The following is a 17,446-nucleotide window of genomic DNA, read 5'->3' on the forward strand; positions in this document are numbered from 1 at the left end:
GGCATTCCTCTGGCTAAGGACAAAAGTCACACCACTATTGTGGAGGCGTGTGCCATAAACTCCCTGCCCAACCTCTGTCTCCTGTTCTCCTGGCTCCTGTCTACAGGCTCCTGGATGGAAGCGGCATTGATATCAGATGTGAAGGGGTGTCCTAGGGAAGGGATAGGCAGCTCTAGCTGTCCAGATCAGCTGCTGAATCCTGCTGCAGACCAGAGCCTGGCACACCTGTTGTGCACCAGCGTGGAGAGTGAAAAAGCAAAGCATACATAAAAGCCTTCAATTTTATTTCTTAAATTTTTATTTTGTATGGTATTAGGGGTTGGGGTGTAGCTTTGTGGCAGAATGCCTGGCATACAAAAAGCTTGGGGTTCAAGCTTTAGCACCCCTCTTCCCTCCACACACAGAAACACACACACAGACACAAACACGTTAGATAACCATTTTGCCACTCTATCCCCAGCCCTCAGTAATAATTGCGTGCACGCGTGTGTGTATGTGTGTGTGTGTGTGTGTGTGTTATGGGGATAGGAAGCCTGGTAAGTCTCCCCCTGTGACTGTCTAGAGCTACTGAGGGCCTCATATCTGTGCCTGTCCTTTTGGATTGCCTTTTCCCTTTGAGGTCTCCAACCTCAGGACTGGAGGATTCTGTGGACTGTCCCCACAAAGGGCTTTCTTCAACTTTTTGACACAATCTGTTTGCATTTTTTAAAAATATTTGTTTATTATGTATACAATATTCTGTCTGTGTGTATGCCTGATGGCCAGAAGAGGGCACCAGACCCCATTACAGATGGTTGTGAGCCACCATATGGTTGCTGGGAATTGAACTCAGGACCTTGGGAAGAGCAGGCAATGCTCTTAACCTCTGAGCCATCTCTCCAGCCCCCTCGTTTGCATTTTTTTATAATGCCTGTGGGTGTCTAATTTAAAGCTTCCAGACTGCAGGGTTAGAGAACATCTCTCTTTTATATTACAGACCTTCCTGCTACCCTTAGGGCATTACATGTGTGGTGAGATGGACATAGAGGATGGGCTCCTGATTTGCTTGGAGCAGCTACTACAGTCATGTTACCTGGAGTACACAATGGTTTAGGACTACAATCACATGACCTGGAGTACCCAATAGTTGTTTAGGATTTATCCTGTTTTTGCATCTTCCCCAGCTGCAGTGAGGATGAGTCAACTCAGGCCACTCTGGCCTTGTGGGCAGAACTCCTGGATCAGTAAGGGCCTCTGTTGGTGCAGGTTTCCCCATCTGTGTTCTGAGACCCCCCCTCCCCACACCCATTCTGTTGATCAGTCTCCTCTGTGAATGTGTTGTTGTCCATTGAAGCACCAAGGTTACCCAGGGAGGAGGAGCTGCTATGGAGACTACCCAATGGAAATATTCCTTCCCATCAAGGTTCCTATACAAATCTTTAACATCTAAACCCCAGGAAAGAGATCATTCAGACACTGCCACACGGTGGATGGGACAGAAGGGACTGTGTTTATGATTTTGTCCTCAGTTACCTGACACCAGTCTCCAGGGGAATTAGCAGAAGGCGACTCAAATTTCAGAGGACATATTTCTGTCTGAGGTCGAGCTGTCTTCTCTCTCCAAGGACCTGTACCACATCCTTCCACAAATAAGTGTCTCAGCCTTATTATGGAATGACCTACATGGAAAGTATAGCTTCTCGGGGAAGCACAGAGACCAGGACAGCATCTCAGGGGCAGGTGAGGCTCCTGGGAAGTGACCAGGGTGCACGGCTTCAGGAGCCAGGTTACTAGCGCCTCTGCTGAGTTCCCTCTAGGACTCTTTCTCCTCACTCTTATCTTCCCTTACACATCCTGCAGTTTCTTTGATAGTCAAGACAGCAGTGTACAAGAACTGGGTACCCTGATACCTCCCATTATCTTTGTACTGGGCAGCCACCCATAAACTCAATGAGGCAGGTCACCTCTCCCCTCTCGTCCTCCTGGAGCTCTACCTCCAGCCCTGTACACCTCACTCTTCAATGTGGTAATGGACTCATTTAGTCATTTCCAAGCTCAAGGTGAGAAGGCCTGAAGATATTCCATATTCCTCACTGAGTTCTCCGTATATTCTCCTGATGTCGGATTCCTCTCTGTGTGCTATGAATATGATTTATTACCATTGGTTATTAAAGAAGCTACTTTGGCCAATAGCATAGTAGAGTAAAGCCAGGCAGGAAATCTGAATAGAGATATATATAGAGAGTAGGCGGAGTAAAAAGATGCCATGTAGCTGCCCAAGAAGTAAGAGGTAGCAAACCAAGAGCCTTGTTAATTTAAGATATAAGAGCTAGCTAGAAATATGCCTGAGTTGTTGGCTGAGCAGGGTTGTAATTAATATAGTTTCTGAGTGATTATTTGGGTCTGAGTGGTCTCTGTGTACATTCTCCCTAACTATGGATTCCTATATTGGGGATTTCTCATCCAAAGGGAGATGGTTGGGGGAATAAAAGGTCATTAAGTACCTTGTATTACACTGATGGAGGTGGGTCTTGTAATAATAAAGAAACTGTCTCGGCCCTCATAGGACAGAAAATTAGGTAGGCGGAGTAGACAGAAGAGAATGCTGGGAAAAAGAAGCTTAGTGGAAGAGTAGCCATGATTCTCCCGCTCCAGACAGACGCAGGTTAAGATCCTCCCTGGTAAGCCAGCTTGTGGGCTACATAGAATATTAGAAATGGGTTAGAACAATATGTAAGAGCTAGCCAATAAGAAGCTGGAACTAGCCGGGCCAGGCAGTGTTTGAAAGAATACAGTTTCCGTGTAATTATTTCGGGCATAAGCTAGCCATGCGGGCGGCCGGGTGCCGGGGACGCAGCCCCGCCGCTCCTAATTCAACATTACACTGGACCAAAGTTCTCCATAAATTAAAACAGAATCAGATGCTATCAGGCTCATCTAATGCCCAGGCCGTGGAGTCTTCCAAGACCCAGCCAGGAGACCGAGGCCTGTACATAAAAGGGAAGAGTTTTTATTCTTGTTCAGGTTCAAACTTGGACTCTCCATGTGTCTAAGGCATTGGCACAATCAGAGAGCTCAGTTGGGGTGAGTTTTTTTTTTTATATATATAATAGAGATTGGGGTGAGGGATTTCTAAGGTTCAGAACCCCTGATTGGCTGACATCTGTCTAGGAGTGTCTTGGTGAAGGGGTGTGGGTTTGCTGGGCTAAGGGACGTCAGGTGATCCTATTGGAACCTTAGGAATTTCCTTTGGATGGGCTGTTCCTGGGTGGTGCCTGGGTGGGTTCAGTTTGTGGTCTTTCTTGGAACCTTAGGGAAAACTACTAAGACTTGGGCCTACTTTCCAGTTGGTCTCTATGAAGCCTGTCTTGGTGATTTTTCATGTTTTCTTTAACCCCCTTGCATTAGCCATTGAGGGATGACGTGTTTTGCTTTTAGTATCTTTTTTTTTTGTTGTTTTTATGTGTCTTTTATGTTTATAGAGTCTCTATGTGTGGTTCATAATGGCCCTGAACTTGCTCTGTAGTACAAGCTAGCCTCCAATTTACAGCCCTCCTGCCTCAGCTTCAACTGGGATTACAGGTATGTGCACCAGTCCCCACCTCAGGTGAGCCAATGCTTGAGAACTATTAGGCTGGATCATTCTGTTGCAGTAAAGGTTGGCTCTTAGTGATCTCAGAGGCCGGTCTTCACTTCACGCTCAGCTGTGTGTAACACCACCAACACCTGGCAAAGCACCAACTTCCTTAATGAGTGCTGGCATTGTGCAAAGTATAGTAAGTGTTCTGTTTACTGTTAGAAGGAGGCTCGGGAAACTTAGGGCCTAGGTTTCTGTTTACATCTCAGACACCAACTGTCAACAACCACAGGAAGGCCGTTCCCTTTCTCTGGGACCTGAAAAGAGGGGCGGGGAAATAAACGGAAACACATTCCAAAGACGTTTCAAATGCCAGCTATTAGGGAGACCAGGGCTGTGGGTTCTGGGCTTAGGGCTGTCACTAAGGTGAGAGGTGATGTGGGGCCTCTAGTCAGACCTCCATTTCTTATCTGCAGAGATTGGCCTGGATGACCTCAAATGACCTCACTGGCAACGGGAAGGTCAGAGATTTCAATCCTGCCATTTGCCTGTCAGGGGGGGTGGGGGGTGTTCGGCTTTGTTCTTAAATTCTACTGAGGTCTGGTTCTATTCTTCACTTGGAGCAAGTAGGGAGAAAAAAAGCAAGAGTCACAGAATACAAAACAAGGCCAAATGCAAACAAACCAGCAAACAAACAACAACAACAACAACAAAACCCAGGCCACACGTGGAGGAGCCTTGCTAAGGACTGTGCCTTCCTGTCCACCTTGACTAAAGGTCAGAGAGTTCAGACCTATTCTTGCTTCTTCAAGGTTTGACTTAAGGTGTGGCTACTAACAGATTGTTTTGACGTAGGGTGTGTGTGTGTGTGTGTGTTTGACCTAGGCTGTGGTTTTGGGTATTAAGAAGGTTGGTTTGTTTGTTCCTTGTACCGTGGTAAAGAAGTCTTTTGCTTTCCCCCTCCTTTTTGGAGTGGAGTATATAAGGGCTGCTAGAAATAACTGCAAGGTGAATCGCAGTATTTACTAGATGCCCTCCGACTCTATCTGTTGTCTCTTGTTTTTTTTCATTCTTGATCCACACTCTTCCCCGCAAGCACTGACGAATATGTCGGACGGGTGGGACCTGGCAGAGTGACATTCAGAACGTGACTGAAGGCTGGAGTGCGAGGCATCTCTGAGAAGATGCCAGATGCCAGGCCAGGTGTATTGAGGATAAAACAGACACAGGCTTGTCACAAAGACCAACAGTACAAATGCAAGGTCACTATCTTGACCATCGGGACGAGCAGGCACTTTACGTTTAAATAACGATTTGCTGGCTCCTCTAAGATGCTTCTTTTGCCCTCTCTTCTGTCTGTTAACCTTTGTTTCTTTTCCTCCCTACCATCATCTGATTTGTGCTTGCCAGCTTGGGACAGTGCAGAGAACCGCAGTTCCTGTGAAACCCAGGAACACTAAACACAATAGCTGTAATGGTTTAAGTAAAATGCTGCAGGTCCCCGAGTAGTGGCAGTGGGCAGTGGGCCATGAGACCATGCCGCAGGTCCCTGAGTGGTGGCAGGGACAGTGGGTCCCAAGATCACGGCAGGCCATGAAGGCAGCCAGGTCCCAGGCAGGAAGCCACAAGGCATAAAGACTGAGAGACGGAGATGGATAGGTGCACCACGCAGAGTGAAGTTGGATATTTATTTAGTTGGTTATGGAAGGGAAGGGGAGAAGGGGGAAGAGCAGATAGTGAGGCTGGAGGGGGTGGGAGGAGGAGAGAAGTGGGGAGAAGGGAGAGACAGAAGCTGCCGAGAGAGAGAGAGAGAGAGAGAGAGAGAGAGAGAGAGAGAGAGAGGGGGGCGTGATGGGGGAGAAGGAACTCAGACTGGAAGCTGAAGATCAGCTTTGGATGAGGGAGGGAGCGGGTATGGGTTGTCTCTTAAAGGGACAGGACAGACATCTCAATAGCTCTCCAGTCAATTCCTGTTAGCAGGAAAACCCTGGAGACTGGAAGGGTCATGTGGGTCAGGCAACTGTTGCTGATGGGAATGAAATGATCAATTTCTCCCTAAAGAAAGAGGTTCGTGCGGCGGTGGCACACGCCTTTAATCTCAGCACTTGGGAGGCAGAGGCAGGCAGATGGATCTCTGTGAGTTGGAGACCAGCCTGGTCTACAAGAGCTAGTTCCAGGACAGGCTTCAAAACCACCAAAGAGGTTCAGCCTGTCTAGGAGCCAGGTTAGATGCGCTGTGCAATAATTGGAGGCCTGAGACTCATCATTAGGACAGGAGAAAGAGAATGAGCCAGGACCCAAGTCACTCGGGATCCTGGAAAAGACACTTCCAGGACTTCCTGTCACTGCTCTTTTGTGCTCAACATGTGGCTTTAGGAAGTAACCGTGCTTCTTGGAACTTCTGTGTCTTCAACTGGAGCGTGGCTCTATGCCTGTTTTATCCAGCTCACCAGGCTATCCTAAACATAAAATGAGTCGATGTTTGTACATCAATTCTATCCTGAACACACCTAGTGCTTAGGGGCTGTCCCTCTTTCCAGGGGAGCTCATTTCTTGGTTCACTGGGGGAAAGAAAAAGGAAGATTGGCAAATGTCCAACACCCGATTAGCCAGGAGAACTGAATCATTGATTTCCTTGTGCAAATAGCACACGTCCTTCCAGTGACCCCAAACAGGCTTTCAAGCCGCTGCTCTGGTGTGATGTACTTTATTTAAACTTAACCCAGTCGTTTCCACGATCTCACGAGGAAGCTCTTTTCTCCTACAGCCAGAGGAAGAAATCAAAGCTTGGATGAGTCGACTAAGTCATGCATGAATTCACACGGGGATTTGAACTTGAATCTGTGTGACTTTGTGGGTATCGTTCAGTTTCCATGGTAGGGCGCTTTTTACCTTTGATGGGAGAAATGACTATATGCCCTGGAGACATGAGAGAAGGAATGGGGGTCTCTGGAAAAATTACCTGAGTACCATTCTGTGGAGACACCTGGGGCCCAAGAGTGGCCAGTTCTCCATTTCTCCTCCAGCGTCACCAAGGATGCCCCAAGGATGTGAGTTCACAGCTCACTGAATACATAGGCTAGGAGGCCACTACAGATGGAAGCCTGATTGGGTTACAGACTGAAAGCGGGGCAGGGGTGAGGGTGGGGGAGGGGCCAGTTTCAGTTTACCCCTCCTTCTCAGTGTAGGGTTATCCCCTCCCCAAGGCCTGTTTGTTGATGTTCCTGGGACTTCGGGCGGGGAAGTATACAGTGGATTTAGCCAATCGAGAAAGGCCATTCTCTAATCAGGTCATTTAGTCTAATCCAGGTGGTCAAGTCCTTTGTGTGGGTTTCGGTTTGCTTTGTAGCAGCGGGGCCGACCTCAAGCTGGGCTGGGAAGCCTGGCCCTTTGATCTGAACAAACCTAGCCGCCAGCTCCAGGAGAGTTCCGTCCTGCTGGCAGGCCTCCAGAAGGGGGCGTTGCTGACCTATTTGTTTGGATTTGATAGACTTTGGGTAGTCCTAGGTTTCAAAACAAGCATGTCCCATTACCTAGCAAATTCCAGGAAGCCTTTGCTGATGGATTTTTTTTTGGGGGGCAGAAGGGGTGTGAAGAAGTACAAAAGATTTCTGGAGCTGTTGAAAAAAGCCCCGTGAAATGAAAAGGTGAATGCAGTGAGACTATTAGATCTTTATTCGAGTCATTTGCGCTTTCTTCTGCTAACCGTGCTAGAATGAAAAAGAAAGGCTTACAGCTACATTCATAAAGGAAACGAAACCTTTAATGTGCCAACAACAACAACAACAACAAAAACCCAAAACTGAATGAAACATATTAAGAAAAACTAAAGATTGACAATAAGAAAAGTAACAAAGAAAATCAGGAAGACGATCTGGACAATTGTAACACAAATCCAAAAGGTTTTTAAGTCCACAAATGTGCATCCTTACTGGTGATCAGGGAAGTTAAATGAAAGGAAAGTATGTGGGGCGGTGGTGGCGCACGCCTTTAATCCCAGCACTCGGGAGGCAGAGGCAGGCTGATCTCTGTGAGTTCGAGACCAGCCTGGTCTACAAGAGCTAGTTCCAGGACAGGCTCCAAAACCACAGAGAAACCCTGTCTCAAAAAACAAACAAACAAACAAACAAAAAGAAGTAAGATTCCTTTATAAACCCCTAAGATTGGTGAAAACCAAAAGATTTGCTAAAGAATCGGAGAAGATAGAGGGCTGGAAACACAAGGTGTTTGTGGTAATGAGTTAGGAACTGCTTCCCAAGCAGATGTGCAAGTACCTTCCACTTGAGAGACTCTCTCTTATTTTTTTATTTAATTTTTTATTAGGTATACAGTGTTCTGCCTGCATGTATGGTTGCACACCAGAAGTGGGCACCAGCTCTCATTAGGGAGCCACCATATGGTTGCTGGGGATTGAACTCAGGACCTCTGGAAGAGCAGCTCTAAGAGACTCTTTTAGGCTGGATGTGGCGGTGTTTGCCTTTAGAGATAGCAGAGGCAGAGGCAGGCAGATCTCTGAGTTTGAGGCCAACCTGGTCTACAAAGGAAAGCTTCTCTTACTTGCTCCCAAGGCTAGTGAGAAGAAAATACTGTAAAACAAACCCTAAAACAACCTAGATGAACACCCAGAAAAATAATCAGCTGAACTGTAGGATAACATAAAGCTCGGGGAGAAAGCAATCCCCGCCTAAAAGACTGAAGAGGTCCATTAATAGTCACTTTGAAAAGAGTTATTTTTATTTTATGTGTAGGTATTTTGACTGTTTATATGTATGTGTGCCATGAGCATGCAGTATCTGGGGAGACAAGAAGCAGGCATCAGATCTTGTAGAGCTGGGCAGACAGTTGTGAGCTTCCCTGGTAGTGCTGGGAAATGAACCTCTGGAAGAGCAGCCAGTGTTCCTAACTGCTGACTTGCCATTTCTCTAGTCCCTCACTCTGGTTTTTGTTTTGGTTTCTCTGTAGCTTTGGAGCCTGTCCTGGAAACTAACTCTTGTAGACTAGGCCGGCCTCGAACTCCCCACCCTGCCTGCCTCTGCCTCCCGAGTGCTGGGATTAAAGGTAAGGTATGTGCTTCTACCACCACTGCCTGGTTTAGCCTTGAATTTCTGTTCTTCTTTAGCCAGGACTACAGACCTGCCCCACCAGGCCTGATTAAAGTCATTTGTTAAGGGTTGAGACACTTGTTGAAGGGACCTGACATTTGATGGCACTGTCTGCCTTGAGTGGATCTGGCATTGGGAAGTACAAAGGGGGGCGGGGAGGTAGGGAGCAGGAAAACAAGACGGGTGGTGGACAGGAAGGAATGCAGCCCCCAGTTAGGCATGCCCGCTAGAACCCACACCCTGGCCAGCCTCCTCAGACATTAGGATGGCTGATAACCAGCTGCTACCTCCTGTGTCTGTCCTGGAATTCTTATTACACGTCTGGAGTCTGGCTCAGGCCAGTGAGGACGTTGCAGACAGCAGGTGCAGCCTTGCCCATGGGACCCACGCAGGGAAACCTCCCTCTAGATCTCCACTTTGGACAACCTCCCAGCTCTCTCTCTCGGCCAGGGCCTTGTCCTCAGTTGCCTTCCAGAGCTGAAATGAGCCCTGAACTGTGTTTGTCCCCTCCCTCCCCCTAGAAAAGTGGCTACTGACTTTGCCACCGATTGTCACTGCTCCCTCCCTCCAATCAAGCAGTCATAAAGCAATAAACAAATATGGGAAAGAAGAGACCTGGACCAAGGCTGCAACAAGCCAGTCCTAGCAGGTTTGGTGCTACAGTTTCAGACAAAGACAGGCGTGGTGGGATTACACCTGTAAACCCAGCACTCTTGAGGCAGGAAGATGGTGAAGTTGAGGAACCTACCTGCTGACACTAGGTGCTTTGAGAACAAGGAAATGACCTGGCTCCTTCCTGCTAAGGTCCTCCCAGCTTAGAGACAGTGACAGGGCAATTATACAAACGCGAGATAAGGGCTCAGATAAGAAGCCCAATAGGACACTAAAGACCCAAAAGGAACCCTAACCTGGAAGTCTGAGGCAGCTTCCTGGGGGAGGTATCCCCTAAACTGAGGTGTGAAGGTCAAGATACTCTGGGCAGGGGGCAGGGATTTAATTGGCTGGGTGTGGTGGTGTATACTTAAGTATATTTATAATCTCAACACTTGGCAGGCTGAGGCAGGAGGACTACCATGAGTTCAAGGTAAAGTTAGACTACGTAGTGAACTTCAGGTCATCTGGGTCTTTAGAATGAGACCACCTCAGTTCCACCCTCCCACAAAAAAAAAAAAAAGTAGCTACTGTTCCAGACAGGAAGCAGCAGGGGCAAAGGCTCTGTGGGCAGGAACAGGAGAGGGAAGAAATAGAAAATGCTTCGAAGAAAGGGCAAAGTGGCTAAGAGACGGAAAGAAGGGCCTCCTGTCCCCAGGAAGCATACTGGAAGAGCATTCTCCCCTCTCCTTCCTTCTTTGATCCTCTATAACCCCCATCAAATACTTTCTGTGCAATTGGGAATGTGCTGGAGACTCTGGGTGGGACACAGGAGTAGCAATGAGGCTGGAGTGAAGTATTTGGTAGTCAAGACAATGAACCCCTGAAGGGACCATTTCTAAGCCCTGGAACCTGTGAATCAGTTCCTTTGCAAGATTCTTCTATCTATCTATCTATCTATCTATCTATCTATCTATCTATCTATCTATCTATCTATCTATCATGTTTTTGAGACAGGGTTTCTCTGTGTAGCCCTGGTTATCTTGGAACTCACTCTGTACACCAGGCTGGCCCTGAACTCACAGAGATCCGCCAGCCTCTGCCTCTCAAGTGGATTAAAGGTGAGCGCCACCACCACCCGGCCAGAAAAGACTTTTTGCAAGTGTGATTCAGGGTCTAGAGATGGGGTCATCATCTGTATGTCGGTGAGCTGGGAAGACGGTCAGAAGCAAGGGGAGATCGGGAGCTGCCGTGCTGCTGGCCTTGGAGAACCCTGAGGTGGCTTGTAGAAGCTCAGGCTGGCTGGAAGAAGCCCTTTCTTTCCGGAGCCCCCTAAAAGAACGCGGCCTTGTGGACAGCTTGGATTTTAGGACTTCTGACCTTCAGAACTCCTATGAGGGCGATACATTTGTGTGGCACTTTAAGCTGTTTAGTGTGTAGCAAGTTATTAAAACAGTAACAGTCAGTGAACACCAGGACAGTAGCTTCCAGAGTAACCTGGGAGATGACTTATTAGAGTGTGGTTCTCAACCTGTGGGTGGTGACCCCTGGGGTTCGAACGACCTTTTCACAGGTGTTGTTTTATAAGACCATAGGAAATATCAGGTATTTACATTATGATTCGTTACAGTAGCAAAATTAGTTATGAAGTAGCAATGAAAATGATTTTATGGCGGGGGCAGCACAACAAGAGGAACTGTATTAAAGGGTTGCAGCATTAAGATGGTTGAGAATCACTATATTAGAGGGAAGAGTGGGAGAAAAACCCTCCCTGGATTTCTGGGTCAGGTATCAGGGTGAGCTGAGGACTCCTTCCCTGTGTCTTGGAAAGAGCCTGGAAGAAGGATGGTGATGAGATCCTCAGTTCAGGATGGGCCACGTTCGAGGTTCGCGGGGTTCTAGAAGAAGGGCACACTGAGTGATGGAGTCAGGAAGACTAATGCTGGGTGGAGCCTGATCCTTGAGGGACCAGCACACTGTCAGTTCAGATGCAGAAAGCACAACACCTGCTCCATAGCCTTTGCTGCTGCCTTGCCAGCTTCCCGTGTTCCCCTCTTGTGTACAGGTGCGCTCAGTTCTCCCCTCCAGACCCCGTCTTCTCTCTCAGAGGCCTCATTTTTCCCAGAAGGACATCCACAGGGGCTGCCCAGTGTCCCCAGGCTCTAATTCACACTTGTCACTTCTCACCCCCCTTTACTCCTCTCTCTCTCTCTCTCTCTCTCTCTCTCTCTCTCTCTCTCTCTCTCTCTCTCTCTCTCTCTCATAGAGTCTCACTATGTAGCCCTGGTCTGGAACTTGCTATGCAGACTAGATTGGCCTGGAACTCACAGAGATTCCCCTGCCTCTGCTTTCAAGTGCTGGGCCTGAAGTCGTGCATCACACTAGATCCCACTCCTTCTTCAAGCAGAGTAGACTGATGTATCCTGCAAGCAGCCACGCTGAACATGCTTGCCATTTGAACTGGGTCAGCATCCCCACACATCCCCTCCGCAGATTCACAGTGGCACGCCTCCACACCCGCAGACGGCCTGGCCATCTCCCAGGGCTCTCTTCTCCTCCTTCTTGACCTGTTCACTGGTCTGACCTCTTTCTCCCTTCTCAAATTTCAATCTTTGTTGTTGGCCCCATGGGCAGGGAGGCTCTGCTTCTGCCATTGGAATCTGAGCTGGATTTTACCATGTCAGGACTGGAGAACCCTAGCCTACTCCCTAGCTTTGCACAGACTGTTCTAGCTGTCTGGAAGAATGCCCTTCTGGAAGGAACCACTGGGTCTGTCTGACTCAACACTCAAAGCGCTTCTGCAGGATTTGTTTTCCAGACAGAGTTTCTCTGTGTAGCCCTGGTGTCCTGGAACTCACTTGGTAGACCAGGCTGGCCTAGAACTCACAGAGTTCTGCCTGCCTCTGCCTCCCAAGGCATGCCTGACTTTTTTGTGCACTGGAGGTCATTCTGTTCTGTGAATAACTTGGGTTGGACAGAACGGTTGACTTAAGTATACCTGTCTTGATTGTGAGTTTCTGGTGAACAGGAACTCTGGTCTTTTTCTTTTTGGTTTTTCAAGACAGGGTTTCTCTGTGTAATCTTCTTGGCTGTTCTGGAACTCTCTTTGTAGACCAGACTGGCCTCAAACTCACAGAGATCCGCCTACCTCTGCCTCCTGAGTGCTGGGATTAAAGGTCTGTGCCACCATGCCTGGCTTTCCTACCATCGTCTTTGGTCCAATACATGTTATTCTTGGACTGACGACTCTGCCAGCCTTCTTCACTCCTGCAGGGAGGCGAGCTTGCTTAAGCAGGAAAATCATTTCCTTGTTAGATTTGTGACAGGCAGCGTATTAATTAGCAACAGGTGATTAGCAGCAAGCAAACCCGCGTGCTTGGCTTACGTAACCCGACCTTCTCCTGCCTTGTGAGCTGTCTCCCAACCGCTCTCTCTTTCCAGTGAAACCCAGGGGTCACACATCTCCTGGCCTCCCGAATGGACATCTGTCCTTGGCCTCATCTATCTCTGCCAACTGAAGCAGGAAGGAATTGCATCTGTCCCGGAACGTCTTGGCAGGCCTGGATGCAGGCAGAGAGAGCCGGTTAACTGTGGGAGAGGGAACTGAATTGCGCTAACTGGGAAAGGAAGGGCTGTAAAACCCCATCCTTGTACTCCGTAGAGGTGGAGAAAAGCATTAGTTCTGAGAAATGCTGGAATAATGGAATCTGAGGATGCAAAGGGGTCACGTGTGTAGTCTTAAATACTGTTTACCCATCCCACGCCTCCCAGCTCTTCCCAAGACAAGACCCAGCCTGGCTAATATAGCAGGGGCTCCATGAGGATGTGTCGTTATTAAAAAAACAACAACGACAAAAACCAAACACGACTTTTTTCTATTGTGCTTCCCGGTGGCGCACGCCTTTAATCCCAGCACTCGGGAGGCAGAGGCAGGCGGATCTCTGTGAGTTCGAGACCAGCCTGGTCTACAAGAGCTAGTTCCAGGACAGGCTCCAAAACCACAGAGAAACCATGTCTCAAAAAACCAAAAAAAAAAAAAAAAAAAAAGAAGGCAGATTTAGTTGATCAAGTTACTCTCTGGCCTGGTGGTGCCTTCTCCTCCCCCTCAAGGTAAAAGCAGTTGATTTGATAATGTGCAGGACAAACTTCCGGAAGCACTGAGCTGGATGACATAAAACTTTGTCTATTTTTGCAAAGACTGTGACATCTGAAAGCCACAAATAGGCCATTAAACAGCAAAAGAGTCAGATATTTAAGACTTTAGGTCACCTTCTTCCAGAACCATCCAGGGTTCAGGAGAAATGGCCTTTCTGAAGGAAATACCCAGGGATTCACACTGGGTCCCCCCCCCCCCCCCCCCGGGTCCCAGGATGCTTCTCTTACAGTCTCTCCAGGATCTGACTGACTAGCATGTAGCCAAGTCCTATGACCCTGGGTCCCAGACTTGAGAAGGTTCAGCTTTTACTAACCCCAAATATCGCTGAATAATTTCCAGATGTTTCCAGCTTCCTGATCCTCTCCATGGTCTCAAGCTCTGCTTTGGATGTACTGTCTCCTAAAGCAGACTGAAAACACCGCTATGCTGTTTCTACCTGCACAGTTTTGGTCTCTTCTCTTAATAAGAAAACACAGTTCTCTGTAGGCTCTACCTCTGTCATCTAATTTCTCTCTAGTACACCTATCTATCTGACTGTCTGTCTATCTATCTATCTATCTATCTATCTATCTATCTATCCTTCATCAATCCACCCATCATCCATCTACGTATGTATTATTTATCTTTCTTTCTATCTATCTATCTATCTATCTATCTATCTATCTATCTATCATCCATCTATGTATCTATTATCTATCTATCTATCTATCTATCTATCTATCTATCTATCTACCTACCATCTACCTATTTTTATCTGGCTATAGGTACCTCCTTTCTCTTAGGTTTAGCCATTCACTCCCCACTCTGATATTGTAGCATCAGGTTCACACCTCCAGAGGGTTTTCACCTCCCTGTCCTAGCTGATGTCTATGGCCTACTTTAGGCCATTTTGCAGGATAAGGGCATTTCTGGCCTCTGAGATTGACCCCCACTGTCTAGCCAGTGATCTCACATCTATTATTCAAGTTCTCTCTCCATCCCTTTCCTTTCTGGTGGAGGGAAGACAGAGGAAAGAGAATAACAGGAGTGGATGATGAAGAGATAAATAAATATCCTTTGCTTATTAAGTGTTCCTCATGGGAAAAATCCAATCCCGATTTCCTTTTCTTATAAAAATGCACATTAGTGCTTTTTTTTTTTTTTTAAAATTGGGGGCAAGGGTCTATAGCTGATCCCGTATTTATGAACTTTAATGTTTTGTTTTTCAAGACAGGGTTTCTCTGTAACTTTGGAACCTGTCCTGGAACTCTCTCTGTAGACCAGGCTGGCCTCAAACTCACAGAGATCCACCTATCTCTGCCTCCCGAGTGCTGGGATCAAAGTTGTGCACAACCACACTGGCTGATGGTTTATTCTTTTGTTTTATTCTGATATTTTTGTTGCTTATTTTTTCGAGACAGGGTCTTGAGCTATAGCCCAAGGTGACTTTGAACTTACTGCAATCCTCTTGCCTCTGCTTCCTGAGTGTCAGGATTACAGACGTGAGCCTTCACTCCAGGTTGTCTTTGAAGGTCTTAATTGTACTATAATCACCACAGCCAAGGGCCAGTCAGGAAGTGCTCTTCCATGACAGAGCCTTGTGCACTGCTCAGCTGGCTTTCTTAGTTTTGATAATAGCTGGAGGGCAGAGCGAGTTCAGCTCCTGTGAGGTCATAGACCTTGAGTGAGCTGCAGAATGGGATTCACAATACCAGTAGCTTATTTCATAGGACATCTGAAATTAAACAACAACAACAACAGCTTTCTAATGCTGGGCATGGTGGCTTACACCTGGAATGGCCTCATTTGGTAGAAGCAGGGTGATCAGGAGTTTGAGGCCAGCCTGGGCTACACAAGAGCCTGTCTTAAAAAAACCACCATATCACCACCACTACCATCACTAAAACCAAACTTAAGGTTCTGAGGTTAGATAAGATAAAGCCTGCAAAAAGACTTTTGACCACTACAGAGAACAGCAATGTCTGCTGCACCGAAGTGTGTATCAAGAGAACAGTACGAGTCAAGCCCCACGGCAGGGTCTATGTGACCCAGGTAACTCTGTCAGCCCTTTCCTGACTTGGAGGCTTTCCCAGACTGTCTACTGGTTTCTGGGTTAGACTCAGGAGGGACTACGTCAATTCTTACCTAAGACTTCTTCATGGAGCAACTGTGGAGGCTGGGGAACAGAGCCCAAGGTTTGGCTTGGGAACGGATTCAAGGACAAAGGCCTCTGTGCCATCTGAGCAAATACTGGGAACCAGTCACTGTTGCATGACGTTCACAGTTCACATCTGGTGTTAGGAAATCTACACTTCAAGCCAAGGATGGCATCCTGGCTGGACACGAAGGTGTCATTGACTGGATGCTGTGCAAAAGTGCGGCCAGCCAGCCAGCAGCTGACAGCACACACTGAGGGACCAGTGGACACCTAGTCCAATTATCTTGTCCTAGAGGGGACCCTATAAGGGGTCAGCTACGGGGTCATCTCAGGTCAGGTTGAGTTACAATTATTGCAGAAGCAAGTGGATAGATGGCAGCAAGCAGCTACTTGGCCCAGCATTTTGCCGAGCTGGCTGGTCAGAGCAGGCTGGGCCCTCGGGCTAGAACTCACTTGTTCCTGTGGCTCTTCTCCAGTGGCAGGGAGAGGTCAGTGATGGCAGCCTTGGGGACAGTGCATGTCTCTCCAGAGTCCACTAATAAAGTTAATAGCAACTGTCCCAGTAAACAAGAGTAGACTTACAGTGTGGACATAGAACTCTGTTTTCTTTTGTTTTCCTTTTTTTTTTTTTTTGTTTTTTTTTGTTTTTTCGAGACAGGGTTTCTCTGTGGCTTTGGAGCCTGTCCTGGAACTAGCTCTTGTAGACCAGGCTGGTCTCGAACTCACAGAGATCTGCCTGCCTCTGCCTCCCTAGTGCTGGGATTAAAGGTGTGTGCCACCACCGCCCGGATTGTTTTGTTTTTCAAGACAGGGTTTCCCTGTGTAACCCTAGCTGTCCTGGAACTCACTCTGTAGACCAGACTGGCCTTGAACTCAGAGATCTGCCTGATTGTGCTGGGATTAACGGTGTGTGCCACCACCACCTGGCCATAAACCTTTTTAAAAAGTACTCACTTCACTTGTGTTACAGCAAATGGAGCCCATCATAGAAAACCACAACTGGACACATGCAGAGATCAACAGCTCCTGGGGAGCCCACCCCAGTGGATACATCTACATCACAGCTCCTGCGTCAGGTCCATCACAGAAGAGGGGCCAGACAGGTTGTCAGAATACAAAAAGTCTACAGAAAAACAGTCTCCTGGAAGTGGGGCGTAATCAACACTGAAATCATAGCAACACCAATAGATATATTCCTGTGGAAGGGGGAAGACTTTTTTGAGTGCCCCAGACCACAGGCAACCAATAAAAGCTGGGAGAAGAATTAGCCTCGCTCAGAGATGAGCCTCCTTCGTGGTTGTTCAATGTGAAGTGGTCAGCCTCAAAACCATACAGACACCATCAGCAAAAACAGACTCAGAAGACTCTGTATATATTTGTGTGGACACACATACACACATTTTCATATATATGTATGTAACAATAATAATCAAAGAAAAGGAGGCTATCAATTCGTAAAGGGGATCTGGGAGAGGCTGGAGAGAGGAAAGGTTGGAAAGTGATGTAAATCTATTTCAGATAAATAAATAATATATATTATATATCTAAAATTACCATTTTGTTCCAGAATCAAAGAATGTGTTTTTATGTTTCCAACCAGGAAATGAAAGACAAATTCCTTTTGAAGATGTTTAAGGCAAATAATAATCTTCAGGGTTTCCCATAGGCCTACTAGGCCCTATGCTGTCCTCTGGACTTTCCTAGTCTGTGTGTTGAGTGCTCATGCTTCCAAGTAGGCGATGTGTTTTGGGAGTAGTAGGTATACTTCTGGGATATTACAACTGAATGACCGTGGCACAGAATACTACGATGGTCCTTGTCAGCGGTGGTGGAGGCAGTGAGGGTAGAGGAGAGGTCTGAGGCTTGTGGGAAGGGGTTAGGTGTGAGTTCTTAGCCAACTGTGG

The 17,446-nt window shown here is 47.4% G+C and overlaps 1 long non-coding RNA gene across 3 annotated transcripts; it reads left to right on the forward strand.

Moving 5' to 3' along the window:
* Window positions 1-2,607: 2,607 nt before the first annotated feature.
* On the forward strand, window positions 2,608-17,071 carry LOC126514572 (uncharacterized). Of its 3 annotated transcripts, XR_007595616.1 has the most exons (5): window positions 2,608-2,660; window positions 3,462-3,561; window positions 4,033-4,077; window positions 4,184-4,333; window positions 16,513-17,071. It is a non-coding gene; the product is annotated as an uncharacterized lncRNA (long non-coding RNA). The 3 variants fall into 3 exon arrangements; XR_007595614.1 differs by lacking the exons at window positions 2,608-2,660; window positions 3,462-3,561 and having other exon boundaries at window positions 3,580-4,077; window positions 16,513-17,069; XR_007595615.1 differs by lacking the exons at window positions 2,608-2,660; window positions 3,462-3,561 and having other exon boundaries at window positions 3,580-4,077; window positions 4,187-4,333; window positions 16,513-17,069.
* Window positions 17,072-17,446: the final 375 nt, after the last annotated feature.

The sequence above is a fragment of the Alexandromys fortis genome, unplaced genomic scaffold (genome assembly GCF_014885135.2).
Source record: "Alexandromys fortis isolate MF-2015 unplaced genomic scaffold, M_Fortis_MF-2015_v1.1 scaffold_136, whole genome shotgun sequence".
NCBI lineage: Eukaryota > Metazoa > Chordata > Mammalia > Rodentia > Cricetidae > Alexandromys > Alexandromys fortis.